The sequence below is a fragment of the Arvicanthis niloticus genome, chromosome 1 (genome assembly GCF_011762505.2).
Source record: "Arvicanthis niloticus isolate mArvNil1 chromosome 1, mArvNil1.pat.X, whole genome shotgun sequence".
NCBI classification, from domain to species: Eukaryota; Metazoa; Chordata; class Mammalia; order Rodentia; family Muridae; genus Arvicanthis; species Arvicanthis niloticus.
In genome coordinates, this window is record NC_047658.1 from 68,591,962 (window position 1) to 68,609,011 (window position 17,050).

The 17,050-nt window shown below is 47.3% G+C and overlaps 1 long non-coding RNA gene across 3 annotated transcripts; it reads left to right on the plus strand.

Annotated features, from left to right (window-relative positions):
• The first annotated feature begins 867 nt into the window (after positions 1-867).
• LOC143443129 (uncharacterized) lies at positions 868-17,004 on the plus strand. Of its 3 annotated transcripts, XR_013111880.1 has the most exons (4): positions 868-999; positions 11,978-12,130; positions 16,125-16,207; positions 16,891-17,004. It is a non-coding gene; the product is annotated as an uncharacterized LOC143443129 (long non-coding RNA). The 3 variants fall into 3 exon arrangements; XR_013111881.1 differs by lacking the exon at positions 11,978-12,130 and having other exon boundaries at positions 874-999; XR_013111882.1 differs by lacking the exons at positions 868-999; positions 11,978-12,130 and adding an exon at positions 15,704-16,027.
• Positions 17,005-17,050: the final 46 nt, after the last annotated feature.

Consider the following 17,050-nt stretch of genomic DNA (forward strand, 5'->3'; position numbering starts at 1 on the left):
TCACTTGGATTGCACGGTCAAGCATGTGGTGCCCATATATACATGCATGCAGAACACTCATACACAGAAAATAAAATACCGAAGGAGAAAGGAACAAGGGTGATGGAAGGAATTTGGAAAGTTAGGGTTTGGGCTTTTCAAGAGAGCAAAAGTCCTGGAGGTGGTATGGACCGTGGACCTGAACAACGACAAGGCTTATGTTACTTGTGTTGCCATCATTAGAAGATTCAAAAGTGGGCTGGAGAGTCTGCTCGGTAAATAGAGCCCAAGGACCCGAGCCCAACCCTGAATTCACATGGCGGAGAGAGCTGATATGCTCTGATCTCCAAACGCAAACCTTGGCATGCAGCTCCCCCTCCCCACCCCTCAACACTGTATGTTATAAATAACTATAATAAAAATTGAGAAGGGGACTCTTACCAAAATAAATTCATTTCTAACTTGAGGAAACAAGACAGTGTCGGGATGAGGGCTGTCAGGGAAGTAGGGCAAAGGTGAAGCCTGCATGACCTCAGAATGAAGACTGCATTCACCTCAGGCAATAGAAGAAAACAGGGTTGGGCTATGGCAGTCGGACCCTGCTGATACTGAGACATGCCCACCCCAACCTGGGTGAGCTTACCTGCCCAGTGCATCCAGCTTGGTGCCTAGCCCTGTTCCTGAAGCCAGTAGGAAAGGCATTAGAGGTGGCACAGCTGGACCAGGGAGGTCAAACCCTTTAAAACTGTTTCCACCAGTATGTCCTTTAGGCAGTGTCCTCTGGCTGTCACAAAGGCTGGGAGCTGTGTTAAGTCAGCGAGGCCACAGGACAGATTCAGTTATACAACCTGGTACATAACAAGAACAAAAATAGCCACTAGATTTCCAAGCTCACAGTGTGCCAGCGGCCTGCCAAATGCTCTCTGTGTGCTCTGTCCCACCTTAAACCTTACCAGGACCTGTGAGGCCACTCCTGTGATGGTCTTCATTGACAGGTGGGGAAACTAAGTCACAGGCTGGGTAAGTAACTGGTTCAACTATTATAAGATGTGGAACTGAAGCTGGAATCTGTTGTTTTGAGACAGGATCACCTTTAGTCCAGGATGACCTTGATCTTCTGATGCTCCTGCTTCTGTCTCCCAAGCTCTGGGAGTAAATGACAAACCACCATGCTAGATTGTGGGTGCTGGAGATCCAACCTAAGGTTCCAGGCATGACAGACAAGCAACCTACCACACCCTCAGCCTGAGGCTTGCATCTCTACGCTCTGAAATGTTGTACTTCAACATGTTTCCCTCCTGGCATTCTGTGCACAAGAAGCTGCCATGTCCCAGAGAACCAGTTGACCCCCTTAAAGCTACCCAGCCAGGTGCCAAAAGAATGGACACTGGAATCCAAGCCTCTGACTTCCGAAGTAGGGGCCTTTCATCATGCAAGGCCCACCCAATGAGTCCCAGACTTCACCACCCAGAGCCTGTCTGTTGGTTTGTTTTGCTTTGTTTTTCCTAGACAGGGTTTAGAACCTATAACTCAGAGATCCACCTGTCTCTGCCTCTGGAGTGCTGGGATTAAAGGCATGTGCCACCACACATAGCTATAATATTACTTCTTCTTTTAAAGATTTATTTATTTATTTATTTATTTATTTCATGTATACAGGTATTTCATCTGCAAATTTGCATACCAAAAGAAGGCACTGGGGCACTGGATCCCATAAGACTACTACATCTTTGGAGGGTGGTGAGCCACCATGTGGGTGCTGGGAATTGAACTCGGGACCTCCTTCCAGTGCTCCTAATTGCTAAACATCTGTACAACTGATACTCTGGGACATGCCAGCTTCTTGTGCACAGGATACCAGGAGGGAAACATGTTGAGGTACAACATCTTCTGGCACCTGATCCTGAGGCTGGCTCTTGCTTCCTCTCTCTCTTGGGGGTGGGGTGGGTGGAGTGGATTTTAGACAGAGTTTCTTTGTATAGCCCTGGTTGTCCTGGAACTCACTTTGTAAAGCAGGCTGGCCTTGAACTCAGAGATCTGCCTGTGTCTATCTCAAGAGTGCCACCACACCTGACTTGGTTTTTTGTTTTTGTTTTTTTTTGTTTGTTTGTTTGTTTGTTTGTTTTTGTTTTTTTGACAGAGTTTCTCTATGTAGACCTGAATGTACTGGAACTTGCTTGGTAAACTAGGATGGCCTCAAAATCAGAGAGCCACATGCTCCTGCCTCCCAAGTTGCCAGGATAAAAGGCATGAGGCACCATGCCTAGTTAAGAGGACCACCCCAGGACTGGGGGGATTGCAGCTGGATCAGAAACTTTTCAAACCTAAGGTTTTTTGAGATCATGGCCAAGATGGCTTCAGCCTTGTAGGGTAATTGAAGTGACCATGTAATACCTTAACTGGCAAGGGAGGGTCTCTAAATTCCCACACTGTGTTTGCACCTCAGTACTCTCTTTGTACAGCAGGTTGTGGGAGCCTGGGTAATAGTTCTAGGCCCATCCTTCCTAGCCTGTCCAGAAACAGACCCCTAAGGTGAGGAGGCCCCATGAGACTGGCTAATGAATGAAATGCCCTGGCAAGACATGGTGATATATGCCTGTAATCTCAGCACTTGGAAGGCTGAAGCAGGAGGATCACCAATTTCAGCCAACCTGGCTACATAGCAAGACCCTGTGACAAACAAGACAAACCAACAACAATAAAAAGGAGAGCCCAGAATGGGTCTGGGAAAGCAGGGAAGGGCAGAAAACAAGCGGAGCAAACCTCCCAGCTCTAGCTAGGCCCAGGCCTCAGCCCAACCCCAAAGGGGGCCCTGGAATGTGACTTGTGTCCTAGAGTTTGTTCCAACTTAAGTGAGACAGCAGCCTTTTCCCTCTTGGCTAAAGGTGACCAGGCCTTTGCCATGTCCTGCAAATGGGAAGCGTTTTCAGGGGTCCCAGCAAGCCAAAGAGATAAGCAGGATTAGAAGCCCAGAACTGGACCTTTAGCAATGATAAAAGAGTCTGAAGTCCCAGTGACAGAACATTTGCCTAGCATGCTTAGAGCCCTGGGCTTAATCTCCTGTACCACCAATTTCTTAAAGGGGTCGAGGGAGTCAGTTGGAGCATGCCACCATCCCCTGTGCCTCCCTGAGAGTTCATCCTTCTCCCCTACTGGTTCTGGTCTCTACTAACAGTACTGGATTGATACAGTAATGGGTCAGAGTCCCTAGAAACTGGGATCCCCAAGCACTGTGTTAAATAAGAAGACTGGGGTGTGGTACAGGGCCATTGGAGCCCCAAAGAACCAGTTGTAATGGTTTGAAGAAACTAAAGGGACCCCACTATGCACACTCTCTGTCCTAGGATACAGGAACACACTCTCAAATGTGCATACTAGTGCACACAGACATACACCCAAGACACCTGCCTCGTTCTGAGCATGCTTTCACACAGCCCATGTGCACACAGCTACTCTTGCAGAAACATCCACAGATCCAAGCACACGTTTGCGCCTCCGTGTACTCAACTGTTAGGCTCACATCAGAAGCCTGGCCATCCAAGGTCCTTTTCATTTCTGACTCTTGAATCAGGGAAAGGGACAGGAGGTTGGCAGGCAGTGTCCAAAGCAGGGTCAGTTGCAGATGGCCACAGAAGATTGACCTTTGTCTTTGATGACCCAGATCACGCCAGATCCAGGGACTAGGCTCGTGTTTGTCTGGGGTTGCCTGTGAGGACTGACCAAGTTTTCTTAGAGCGCAGCTGTTGACACTACCCCCACCCAACATTCACTCCCACCATTGACCCAGGCTTGAGAGCCAGCAAGGGACAGATACTATTATACAATGAGAAGGAAATGAACTGGGCCTCATGATACCCAGTTTCAGGTCTTGCCTGCCCCTTAGTCAAGAGTGGGGAGGAACCTTGTCATTGGTAAGCATGGCCATCAATGCAGAACGGATCAACTCTGGCACTGAGGGGTTCCCAGTCTAGCAGAGGTCACAGGCATCTAAAAAGTGTGGTCAATGGGAATGGTGGGGAAACAGGCTGTGGGAAGTCAGAAGAGGTGTCTAATGAGGGGAGTGGAGCCAAGGAAGCTCTCTAGGAGCAGGCAATGCTTTTAATGACGAGAAAGACCAAGACTTGGGTAAACAATGTGTCTTGGGCAGAGGGGCAGCTTGTGAAAGGTTCTGGGGAAGCAAAGAAGACATTCATCCCGGCTGCAGGGCAAAGAGTGGCTGGCCAAGAAGGCAAGCAATAAGGAGTGTGGACAACCAAGGCCCAGAAAATCCAGAAGGCACGTGCAGGAGTCAGGGAAGATTACTGCAGGGACCAAAGAGGCCACATGTCACTGGCAAGCTGCTTCTGGCTGTGTCATAGAAGAATGTCTCAGGACAAATTGGTTTAAATGGAAGGATAGGGGCTTCTGGGCAAACTGACTACCACAGGGACAACTGGAGGATTTTCAGGACAAAAGGAGACTGTGGGGTGTCAATCAAGTAGAACAGAGGAATGAATGCCCACCAAAAAATGTGACTGATCTAACTAAATAATTGAGTATCATCTTTTTGTGTTAGAGCTCTACAAATAAGAAATGAAATTATCTAGTTGAATTGTTATGTGTGTGTGTGTTTGTGTGTGTGTGTGTGTGTGAGAAAGAGAAAGAAAGAGAGAGATAAAGGAGAAATGATATGTGTATACACATGTGTACACTCAGCCATGTGAGTGGATACATAAACATCTTTCAGGAGTTCTCTTTTCTCTGTGGGTTTGGGGGATCAAACTCAGGTCATCAGGCTTTTACTGCAAGCTCCTTGACTTGCTGAACCATCTCTTCGGCCCTGGAGTTTTCTGTTAAAGAATGACACCTGGGCTCAAAGGTCCTATTTCCTGTCATCAGCCTGACTGCAAGCATACAAGAACTGATCGATAACAACCCCAGCTCCCTTTAGCTCATGGTCGCTCCAGAGCAGATTACCATTTACCAGCCATGGTCTAGACCTGTGGGAGCTTGAGAACATGGGTGTGAACCAGGAAGGCTCTCCCTTCCCCTCAGCAGCCTCGAAGCAACCTTGCCTGCGCTGGCATCTCTACTATTACTAAGCATTACTCAGTTCCTGGATGGCACTGAGTGCCGATAGTGAGACACTGGACATGTGAACATGCTGTAATTATGACCTCTCAGGGCAAGATTAACTTCCATTTGCTCCTTGAATTGCTTCAACCATGTGGACAATGATGTCCTTGAGACACATTGAAAGCTGCCGACAGAGTCAAGATTGGAAGTTGGGACTCAGAACTCCAGTTCCTGTTTGTATGACTAACTATGGTGTCCTACCATGGATCTCACTTTTGTGTAGGGATGGAGGATGCTGAGAGGAGTGCCAGGTCCCATATGGCCAAGGAAGTGTGTTCTCAGGCCCCTGTCTTCCCCTGTAACCAGCCTGGCGGCTGAGCAATTTGTCTAATCTAACTTCCTGATAAGGTGTCCAAGTCTCATACAAAATGATAACTTGCTTGGCATCTTAGTAAGCAGAAACATCACACCCCAAAATGTCTGTCTTAGGCCCTGGAACTCGGGAATGCTCACTGTATGTGGCAAGAAAGGATAGTCTGCCAACATGATTCTTTGTTTTTGTTGTTGTTGTTGTTTTGGTTTGGTTTTTTGGTTTTTTGGTTTTGTTTTTTGAGACAGGGTTTCTCCCGACATGATTCTATTAAGGATTTGAAGTGAGATTACCATGAATTATCTGGACAGGCCCCCAATGCTATCACTTGTGTCCTTACAGAAAAGAATTTTCTAGGTGGGTGGTGGTGGACCTTTGATCCTGGCACTCCTGAGGCAGAAGCTGACAAATCCCTGAGTTCAAGACCAGCCTGGTCTACAGAGTGCGCTTCAGGACAGCCAGAGAAACCTTGTTTCAAAAACCACAGACACAAAATAGAAACAGAAGGCAAGGGGTGGCATGCTGACAGGGTCAAAGAAAGTGGAAGATGCTGCTGCTTTGGAAATGGAGAAAGGCCATAAGCCAAGGATATAGTTTTAGAAGATGACAGAAGAAAAACAGTCTACGCCCTAAGGCCTTGTAGAAAAGGTGGCTTTGCTGACCCTGTACAAGTGACCCTGGTGCCACCTACTTCAGTCTCCAGCTCTCTGACCTGCTTTATTTTGCCATGCGATGGTACTGGGGATTGAACCCATACTCTTGTAAATGCTAGACAGGTGTTCTACCAAAGAACTACAGTGCAGCTACCAAAGAACTACAGTGCAGCTCATAGATGGTGGGTTTGGGGTTACATTCTACTTGTTTATTTTGTGTGTGTGGATGTGCGCATGCCCTGGCACACCTGTATACCTCAGAGGATGACTCCACTTCTGTCACACAGGTCCTGGGAATCAAACTCAGGTCATCAAACTTGCAGGCAAGAGCTTCTACCCACTAAGCCATCTCACTAGTCCTAGTGTCTGGTATTTTAAGAGTCCACGTGTATGATCATTTCATGCAACAGCTCCAGATAACAAATACCGCATCCTATAGTAACTTTTTAGACTTGAATTTTAGATTTACAGATAATGCAAATGCTGAACAGAAATGTCTGGCATATGTCTTCACCTTACAGAACATTGTACATTTTTTTTTTGTTTTTTGGTTTGTTTGTTTGTTTTCGAGACAGGGTTTCTCTGTGTAGTCCTGGCTATCCTGGAACTCACTCTGTAGACCAGGCTGGCCTCGAACTCAGAAATCCGCCTGCCTCTGCCTCCCAAGTGCTAGGATTAAAGGCATGCGCCACCACCGCCCGGCAACATTGTACATTCTTACATTTTAGTCGTCTCTACAGACCCAAGACTGGTCATTTTTTTTTTTAAAGTATAAGTAAAATATCTTGTGGGAATATTCCTGAATTTGCATTTGTCTATTTTTCCCCCAGGATTATACAAGGTTATGAGGTTTATTTATGAATTGAGAAATATCATAGCTGGAAAGGGCTACTGTCATCCCGCCATATCAAGGGGACATAGTACTGATGTGGCTTATCACTGGTCACATTAGCCTTGGTCACCTGCTCATGCTAGTGCTTGGTAAAGTTTTTCCCTATGATGTCACTTCCTGTGCCTCCTCTACACCCAACTCTTTGTACACTCTACCTTTGGAAGCAGGTTGTTACATACACTTCACTGGGAGAGTTAAGCTCCTCTCTCTTAAGGGAAGGGCAGTCTTAGTATCTGGGAGTCTTTCTGAAAGGTAGACTTACCTCTTCTCCCTTGGTAACTTATTTGTTTACTCTATCAGCATGTGCTCAGGGCTGCTTGGGCTATACTTTAGTCTGGCATCCCAATGCTATTATATTATTTTGTCTCTCAAATTGTCCCTGACACAGTCACTACATCTTTCTATTTGGCTCCTGTGTAAGAGTAAAATGACTGTGTGTGTGTGTATGTGTGTGTGCACTATTGATATTTGTTTGTGTGTGTGTGTGAGCTGGTCTTGACTTTCTGGCACTCCAAGATGCTTCAGACTTTTGTGTATTTTCCCTGCTCATCCCTAGACTCTTGCATTTCTTCAAGTATCTTAAGACTCTCCTTTTTAATTAATTAATTTGTTAATTACTTATTTTAATTAATTATTCATTTATTGATGTGCATGTGTGTGTAAGAGAGAGATAGACACACACACACACACACAGAGAGAGAGAGAGAGAGAGAGAGAGAGAGAGAGAGAGAGAGAATCCATGTGCAACAATACACACATGAGGGTAGAGGGAAACTCCTGGGAGTAGGTTTTCTATGTCTACCATGTGCGGCTCAGGTCATCAGGCTTGACTGTAAGTGTCTTTATCCACTGCAACATTACACTGGCCCTAGGGAAGGCCTTCTTTAGAGAACGGTAACATCCAGGACTACACAGAGAAACCCTGTCTTGAAAAACCAAAACAAACAAGCAAGCAAGCAAACAAACAAGATCTGGGTTCAGGGAGTGTGAGCTGCTAATGGCTGCTGCTGCTTGGAGGCTGTCTCAGAAGCCAGAGCTAAGCAACCCACGTGTGTGCACCAGCCTGTGTATACACCAGGATTTTATTATGGTTTCTGTATCTATCCATCCATATCTGTGAGAAGGTGGCATGAGTTGACGCTGATTTGTCCCTTACAACATGGCTCATTCTAGTCTTCCTTCTCCAGCATTGAGAGAAAACTGGCTCCCAGTGAGGACTTAGATGTTTGTTCTCAGCTGGAAGCCCAGCCATTTCGGATACAGGAGCTTGCACATCTGAAAGAACTCAGCATCCCTGGACACAGTGGATGCTTGTATTGTGTCCATCTCATGCTGACATTAGGCCTGCAGCTTCTCCTCCATGCCCTCTGTTCTAGAGCTACTTAAGTTTGTCCCTTAGCTTCCTACTCTGTTTGGTGGCAATCTTCAGTGCCTTTCTAAAACATCACTGTTATCACAGTCTACATTCCATCTTGAGATTTCCAAATTTAGAGTATATTTTTTATTTGCTTTTAAGACTGTGCCTTTTGTCCCAGGCTGGCCTTGAACTCACTACAACGGAAGATGACAATGAATTTCTGATCCTCCTGCCTCTTCTTCCCAACTGCTGGGATTATAGACCTGACTTTAGTTGTTCTAGTTTGCCTTCTATTGCCGTGATAAACACTGTGGCCAAAAGCAACTTGGGGAGGAAAGGGTTTACTGGGCTCACAGGTCGCACTCACCCCAAGGAAGTCAGGGTAGGAACGCAAGCAGGAGCAGTCATGAGCCACGGAGGAGCACAGCTTACTGACTTGCTTCCCATGGCTTCCTCACCTGATTTCTTTTACAATCCAGGACCACTTGCTAAGGGATGGCACCGCCCATAATGGGCTAGTCCCTCCCACATCAATCATTAGTGTAAAAAAATGTCTCACAGACTTGCTCACAGGACAACACAGCAGAAGCAGTTCTTCAGTTGAGATTCCCTCTTCCTGACTGACAAAAAGTAACACAATCATTTGCATTTTTACATTTTTATTTGTTTTGGGTGAATATGTGTGTAGCGGAAGGTATTAGAAGAGGTGTCCGGCTGGCTCCGGGCTCAGCAGCCATGTTCCCACACTAGCAGCTGCAGCGGCCTGTGGCTCTCCCAAAACGTTGGCATGCCTGCTGCCTCTGCCTGCCGCCACCCTCTGCCTCCAAGGCTCTTGGCTTGGCTCGGCCCCTAAGACAACCCGCCTCCTCCACAATGCTAGGCTAGCCCCATGCAATAACCGCCATCCTCACAGTTAGATATCACAGTACTCATCACCCAACAAAATCAAAACTCTTAAGGCTATGATTAACCAATCAGATTATACATATAAATATATATATATATATCAATAAAATCTCAATACACAAGATGCCCACACAATTTAGACGAGTTATCTCAATTATCCTAACCTTTTGATATGTGTAACTACCTGAGACTACTAAAGCTAGGCAGGTTCGCATCTGCCTCCATTTTGCCTTCTCTGTTCTCCTGTGTTTCTCCCTGTCTCCCTCTCTGCTACCTTTAGCTCCGCCTCCCTTTTCCCTATCCAATCACAGGTCTCCTGCTGCAAATAGCTTGGACAGGGAAATTTCTGCCACATATGTGTACATGTATTCATATGTATACACATGTTTGCATGTGTCCTTTGTGTAGAGATCATAGGTTGGTGTCAGGTATCTTCCTTCATCAGTCTCCACCTTAGTTAGCTTTTGAGACAGGGCAACTCACTGAACCTGGAGGAATATGACTGACCAGTGAGCCCCAAGGCTTTGCTTGTCTCTACTTGCCCCCTCCTAGCGCTGGGGTTGCAGATGGCCATTACCCAAGCTTTTGTAAGAGTGTTGGGAATCCAAACTCTAGTCCTCCTGTTTTCCTGACTGATCCAAATCCTATTCTTTTTTACAATTTACATTTCTAAGTCAGGCATCAGTGGCGCACACCTTTAATCCCAGCACTTGGAGGATCTCTCTCTGTGTTCAAGGCCAACCTGGTTTATAGAGCGAGTTCTAAGACATCCGGGGCTATACAGAGAAACCCTGTCTTGAAAAACCAAAACAGGGCTGGAGAAATGGCTCAGAGGTTAAGAGCACTGACTGCTCTTCCAGAGGTTCTGAGTTCAATTCCCAGCAACCACATAGTGGTTCACAACCATCTGTAATCGATTCTAATGCCCTCTTCTGGTGTGTCTGAAGGCAGCAACAGTGTACTCACATATATAAAATAAATAAATCTAAAAAAAAAAAAAGAAAAGAAAAACCAAAACAAAGAAGCAAGCAAGCAAACAAACAAATAAATAAAAATGTAAAGTCCACATACAGAAAGTTCCTTTGTGGGCTTTAAGCAGCATACAGTTGTTATACAGACACCACTATAATACTGTGTGAATTTGCTCTGTACTCTAAAAATGTCCCCATACTTCCCAAAAGACTGCCTAAATCCCTGGCAACTGCTAGTCTGTTTCTCATCTTTGTATTTTCTCCTTTTCTGAAATCCAAAGTCAATGGAGTCATAGAGTGGGCAGCCTCTATGGGTGGGTGCCCTCACCGAGTGCACTTGAGGTACTTACGCTGCGGTGAGTGAGGAGCTTGCTTCTTCAAGACTGTATAGTATTCCACTGTGTGAGTACGTGCTAGATCTTGTTCAATAGATACCTATTCCCAGCCCGCTGAGGAACAAAATAGCTGCAAATATCCATGCACAGGTTTATGTGGGGACTTGTTTTCTGATGTGTTGAGTGAGTGGCTTGTGGTAAGCTGGTGATTAGCTTTATGAGAAACTGCCAAACTGGCTCCCAGAGTGACTGTGCCATTTTCTCTTATGCTATACTTCAACCTCTCTGATCCTTGGAAGTCAGGGATATCATACCTCACAAGGCAAAGAGAATCGGCCCTGTCTCATATATGTTGAGATATTGTAAACAAGTACTTGTGCCGGCTAGTTTTATGTCAACTTAACACAACCTATAATTACCAGACAGGAGGGAACCTCTGTTGAGAAAAATTCCTCCATAAAATTGGGCTTCAGGGAGCCGGGTGGTGGTAGCTCACGCCTTTAATCCCAGCACTTGGGAGGCAGAGGCAGGCGGATTTCTGAGTTCGAGGCCAGCCTGGTCTACAGAGTGAGTTCCAAGACAGCCAAGGCTATACAGAGAAACCCTGTCTTGAAAAACAAAAAAAAACAAAACAAAAGCCAGAACCAGAACCAGAACCATCATGTGGCCCAACTATACCATTCCTGGATATTTATCCAAAAGACTGTAAGTGTTACAGAGGTACTTGGATATCAGTACTGTTCATAATAGCCAAGTGACCGAATCAACCAAGATGTCTATCAACAAAGTGGAAAAAGGAATTGTATATCTGCACAATGAGATTTTTTTTCAACCATAAAGAAGAATGGAGTTGTGTCATTTGCAGGAAAATGAACACAACTGGAGATCATTATATTAAGAAAATTATATCAACTTCATAAAGAAAAAAAAAGTTCCCTTAAAAGCCTGGCATGCCAACACACTCTGCAGACTGGGGACAGGCAGGTCAGAAATTCAAGGTCGCTGGGTGGTAGTGGCGCATGCCTTTAATCCCAGTACTTGGGAGGCAGAGGCAGGTGGATTTCTGAGTTCGAGGCCAGCCTGGTCTACAGAGTGAGTTCTAGAACAGCCAGGGCTACACTGAGAAACCCTGTCTTGAAAAACTTAAATAAAAAAAAAAAAAGAAAAAGAAAAAAGAAATTCAAGGTCACTCTTGGTGACAGCCTAGGCTGCATGAGAGTCTGTGTCAAAGCAAAGCAAAATAAAACAACAAAGCAAAACCAATCCTCGCTTTAAAAACTTCCCTATCTAGTCGTGGAGGCACAGGCCTGTGATCTCTGCACTCCGGGGTGAGAAGGAGGATGGAAAGTTTGAGGCCCGCCAGGGTTCCTTAAGCAAGATCCTGTAGCAATAAAAGTTTCAGGGGTTGGAGAGCTAAGAAGATGCTCTCCATTCCCTGTCTGTTTATTCTCCACTGAAGATGAGGCTGCATGTACCTGGCCCCAGCTTGTTCTGGTGGGCTTGGAACAGTGGGAGAAGAGGAGTCACCGAAGCTGAGGAATACTCAGACCTGGTCTGTGAGAAGCACAAACTCACATCTGTCAAAAGCCATCCCTGGAGTTCTTCAAGAGGGGTGAGTATTCCCTAAATACTCACTCATGGACAGCCATGGCAGTTAAAGACATCAGGATTTAGGGGACCTGATTTACATGGGGCACCAATTAAGCATGAGGGTGGTGTCCTTAATAAACATATGTGTGGTGGCACACACCTTTTATCCCAGCACTCCGGATTGGCAGTTGGATTTCTGTGAGTTCAAAGTCAGCCTCAATTTACCTAAGGGTGTTCCAAGCTAATCACAGCTACAAAGTGAGATCATATCTCAGAACAATGATTAAAAACAAAGCAAAACATAGATGCCCAGTTCAGCCCATTCTGTCTGCCCATGTGGCCTGGCCCAGGTCCCACACCAACTCCAAGCTCTTCTAGGCCACCTTCAACTTTGGGAAGAAGTTCCCGCCTCCCTGATGTTGAGGTTCTATAGGACAGCCAGCAAGAACAGTCAGGGACTGGTTCTCCTGGGTCACCACTTTCAACACCAGTTTCTGGTCCATCACAAGGTCTTGATAAAAGTTTGCTAAACACAGAGACCTACCCCTTAAAGTTCTCTTCTCCAGCTGTCACCCTTGATCTCTGATCACAACAATTGAGCGGAATCCCCACAGCCCCCTTCTATCTGCCTTTGCTCACTCAGCAGTTTCTTTCTTTGCCTCCTCCTGTGTCCTAAGAAAACTGAGCTCCCGTGGGAGGGTGAGCCTTGGCCCATGCCACGTGGACACAGGATCTACTGTGCTGGCTGACCCCGTCCTATTTGCCACCCAAGTCACCATAAAGCAGTATCAGACAGGCTGGGCCTCAGCAAGCCCTTTGTCCCCTTGGGTGATGATGTCTGAGAACTTCTCCCGGGTCAAAGGGCAGCCTGATTCTGGAGGAGCTTCCGGCCATCCCCTACATCTGAGGACTTCTGACCCGCTGTATCACACTGACAAATCTTGTGTGTATTTGCATGTGTGTTGAAGTGGAACAGACGGCCTTCTACACATTGTGGGGCAGCCCAAGGGAGGCCCCAAGAGGGCCAGGAGGACCATGAAGATAAGTGCTTGAGCCTGTTATATGTGTAGAGTTAGGGAATCCAACTGCTGTAACCAGTATTCTCCAGCTCGGAGGCTGGGTCCATGAAAAGCACCCTTTAACCTGAACACAAAGCCCTCCTGTGAGCTCAGAGCCCTTCAGTTCTCCTGGCTTGTGCTGCTGGTGTCTGTGACATGGAGAGTCTAAGGTCATGTGAAAGAGGGCGAGTTCTTTTCCTCAAGTCTTTTGCCTTCTCCTGTTTCCATCCTGGCAGCTTCGTGTCTAAAGACAAGCCTGTCCTCCATGCCAGCCAGGCCGGGGGTCATAGCTATCGCTCCTGTTCCAACCTTTGCTCAGACCTGCCCCGCCCATCTTCAGGCTTTCTCCTTGGCCAGCTGGGTGTCTGTCCTTCAGTGTTTTTCAGGCAGGCTGTTTCATGCTGTAGCATGGGGGGTGGGGGGGAGGGGTCAGAAAAAGCCTGACTGAGTATTTGGGGGCTTGTCTCCTTACAGTGGCAGTTATCACTCCTTCCCATCCTCCCACCCTAGACAGAGTGTGAAGTGAGCAGAATGACTCACACCTAACCAACAGAGGCAGGATAGACTTGCATGACTCAGAGGTCACCAAAGGCAGCTGGCCCCCTCTCTTCCCACTCATTCCTTCTAGGAGAAGCCCCATCAGGGGTGGCCCATGGAGAGACCCCATGGCAAAGAACGGAGGTTCCCACTTATCAGTCATGTGAGTGAGTGTGGAGGTGAACCCCGAAGCCTCGTGCAAGCTTTCCAAAGTTTGGCCCAGTCAGCAGCCTAGCTGCCACTCAGAAGGTCCCTGAGCCAGAGCCACCAGCTAAGCCACTCCCAGGTGCCCACCCTCAGAAAGTGTTACTTAATCAGATAACTATTACAATAATTTTTTTATAGGCAGCGATAGCTAACAATCTTGACCACCTCCAAATTATAAATCCTAGAATGCAGGATAGGCTAGTTTGCCAACTTCACTTAGAGGATGGCTGAGGTACTGTAGATTGTGTGGTTGGTGTGTGTGTGTGTGTGTGTGTGCGCGTGCGCGCGAGTGCCTGCCTGTCTGCCTGCCTGCCTGTCTCTGTCTGCCTGTCTCTGTCGGTCTCTGTCTGTCTGTCGACATTAGGCATAGGTCTTAGCTCTCAGAGTTTCCCAATTCCACGAGAGACAGAAAGTCCCCGCCCCCATGCCCTCATGTATTTGTGACCACAACCCTTTCTGCTTAAGAACTAAATGTCCACCTTGACTCAGGGAAGAAGGCAGAATAGACAGGGGGTATGACACAAAGAGTGACTTGGGGTAAGTGACACTGACTGGGTCAAAGACAAAGACTATTCTGAAGGGACAGAAGGTACCTAAGCTGGAGCAAGCGCAGCAGGGGTGTGTCCTGAGGTGCAGTACAGAGTGCAGAGGTTAAGGTGAGGCTAGCCATGCCTAAGGGCAGATGAAAAAGGGCCCCAAGGGCCAAAGGGAAGAGAGAGATCCACGTCATCTCAAGCACTGAAGAGGACCCTGGGTTTTATGGACTTCGGGTTTTATTTGAGAGGGTTGATCAGGTCCTTTGGTGGTGGTGCCTAGTATACACCAGGCTGCTGAGAGCAGGGGCAGAGGAAGGGAAGCCCAGGGAGGCTAGAGGATGCATTTCTCACCCTGAGGCACACGGGGAAGCTCCCTGGATTAGATGAATCACACTGGAGGATGAGGAGGGGGAGGAATTACGAAACAGGAAGGTGACGGGAGGGAAATGTTCTAGTCTGGGAAACAGCTCAGGCAAGATCACAGAAGTGACCTGAGTGTGGTCACCATGTCACTATGACATAAGCTTAGGACTAAGGACTTAGATAAATACCAAGGACCAGAGCAGAACAAGAGGCCATGGTGAACAGCAAGGTGACCCTAGGCTTCAAGGTAGACATCATCTGTCTTCTGCAGATCCCTGAAAGCCCTACCCAACAGCCTCAGCCCCAGGCTGCGACCCACCTGCCTGGATACAGTCACAGGCCCAGGCCCACCATCCCTCCAGCTTCCTCTGGACTTAAGCACCAGGATTCAGAAGGAAGTTGAAGGAAAGAAGGAATCACGCAGCATATTCCTGCTCTTGTCAAAAAAGTCCCTCAAAGCCGCCTGTGTCCTTGTCAGAGGATGGGTCCTGGGCGTGACTAGCTAGGCACTGGGACTTGATGTCTCCCTTTGCTCTTCTGTTGTCTCTGGGTAGTGACAGTGTCTGGTGCAACAGCTGTGGCTTACAACACCACACAATGTGGTTTCCAAAATCTGTGGGTACCTCAAGAAGTTGTTTCTTTAGCACACTCATCTCAGATTATCCTCTGGTTCCCACTGACAGCAAGACTGCCATGGACCTTGACCTGGCACAGAGGAGGGCCATGGAAGGTTTTTGAGCAGAGAGAGTGGTCTCAGAAGGGAAATGGAGATGGGCCAGATAGGCCAGGCTGACTTGGCTACTTGAGATGCAATAGCTTTATTATGACCATGAGATGGGGGGTGGGGGTTAGGGGTAGGGATCTGCCACAGGCTTTTACTTTTAACATTTCGGTATACAGTTTACAAAGATGGCCACCAGCACTCTCCAGTACCTTCTATGATGTGGCAGCCCTTCTCTTTACACTCAGAAGTGGATATAGTCCTGATTCCTGGCCTTGTGACCATTTAGGTGCAGAGTGTGTGGCTGAGTTGACACTGCACGCTGTGTAGCCCTGGACTCCCATTCCTTTGGAAGCCAGCCATCACAGAGTGCTAAAGAGGTTGTCAGGAGAAAGCTGGGCTCTGTGCCCCGCTGTGACAGCTTGTACAGCCATCCCAGCCTCACATGACCCACACGTCCCATGCAGCTGCAGCAGCTGAGGCAACTCAGAACTGGGGTACATAATTCCTCCTGTCTTCAGCTATTTGGTGGCTCTGACTCAGTGGAAGATAATTACTATGACCCCTCTAACTGCCATTTTCTTGTCTTTTAAGGCCCTGTCCCCCACCGCTTCCTCCAAATCTCCCCTGAGCCAGAAGACAGCACTCACTTTTCCGATCCCCTGCCTTCTTCTGGGGTGAGTAGTTTATTTTATTTTGACACAGGATCTCTCTACATAGCCCTGGCTGTCCTGGAACTGTGTAGACCAGATTGGCCTTGAACTCAGAGATGCTTCTGCCTCTGCCTCCCAAGTGCTGGGATTAAAAACAGACATGTGCCAACATACCCTGCTTGGTTCTTGTCCCACACTATCTGAACCCCAGGTGCCTGAACAAGGTCCTGAGTGCCCATGTCACCCAACTACTAATTTCTACATACTGTTCAGCATTCCATAAAGGCCATGGCATGACTCCATGGCTTGGGAACCGCTCAGGACACTAAAGTGGGACGCTGTGATTCCTACGTCAGACCCTAAAGCAGGGTTAGAGGTATTCACTGAAGATGGATAGATGGGGCCAGAACTAGGATCCAATGCACACTTCTCCAGTGTCTGTAGAAACTTTTCCTACTGGGGAGGGATCCGTTCTCCATTAGAGATGAGCAGCAATCAGGCACTCTTTCAACCCGGCCACGCCCTGTGCTTATACTGCTGTTGTAGCATCTCCAGTTCAGGATCCCAGAATTCTCCTGGCCAGAGTATATAGCCTGACCCACAGCCATCCCAGATGGCTAGTCAGGAAAGAGGAACTGACTGACATATTTGGGTTGTTTTTGTTTGTTTGTTTGGTTTGGTTTTTGACACTGGGTTTCTCTTTGTAGCACTACCTGCCTGGAACTCTTTGTAGATCAGGTTGGCCTTGAACTCAGAGATTCCCCTACCTCACCTTTCCAAGTGCTGGGATTAAAGGTGTGTGCTACCACAGCCCAAGTTGACATGATCTTCTAAGACCCAATCTGACCCAGATTCTGAGGAGGTAGA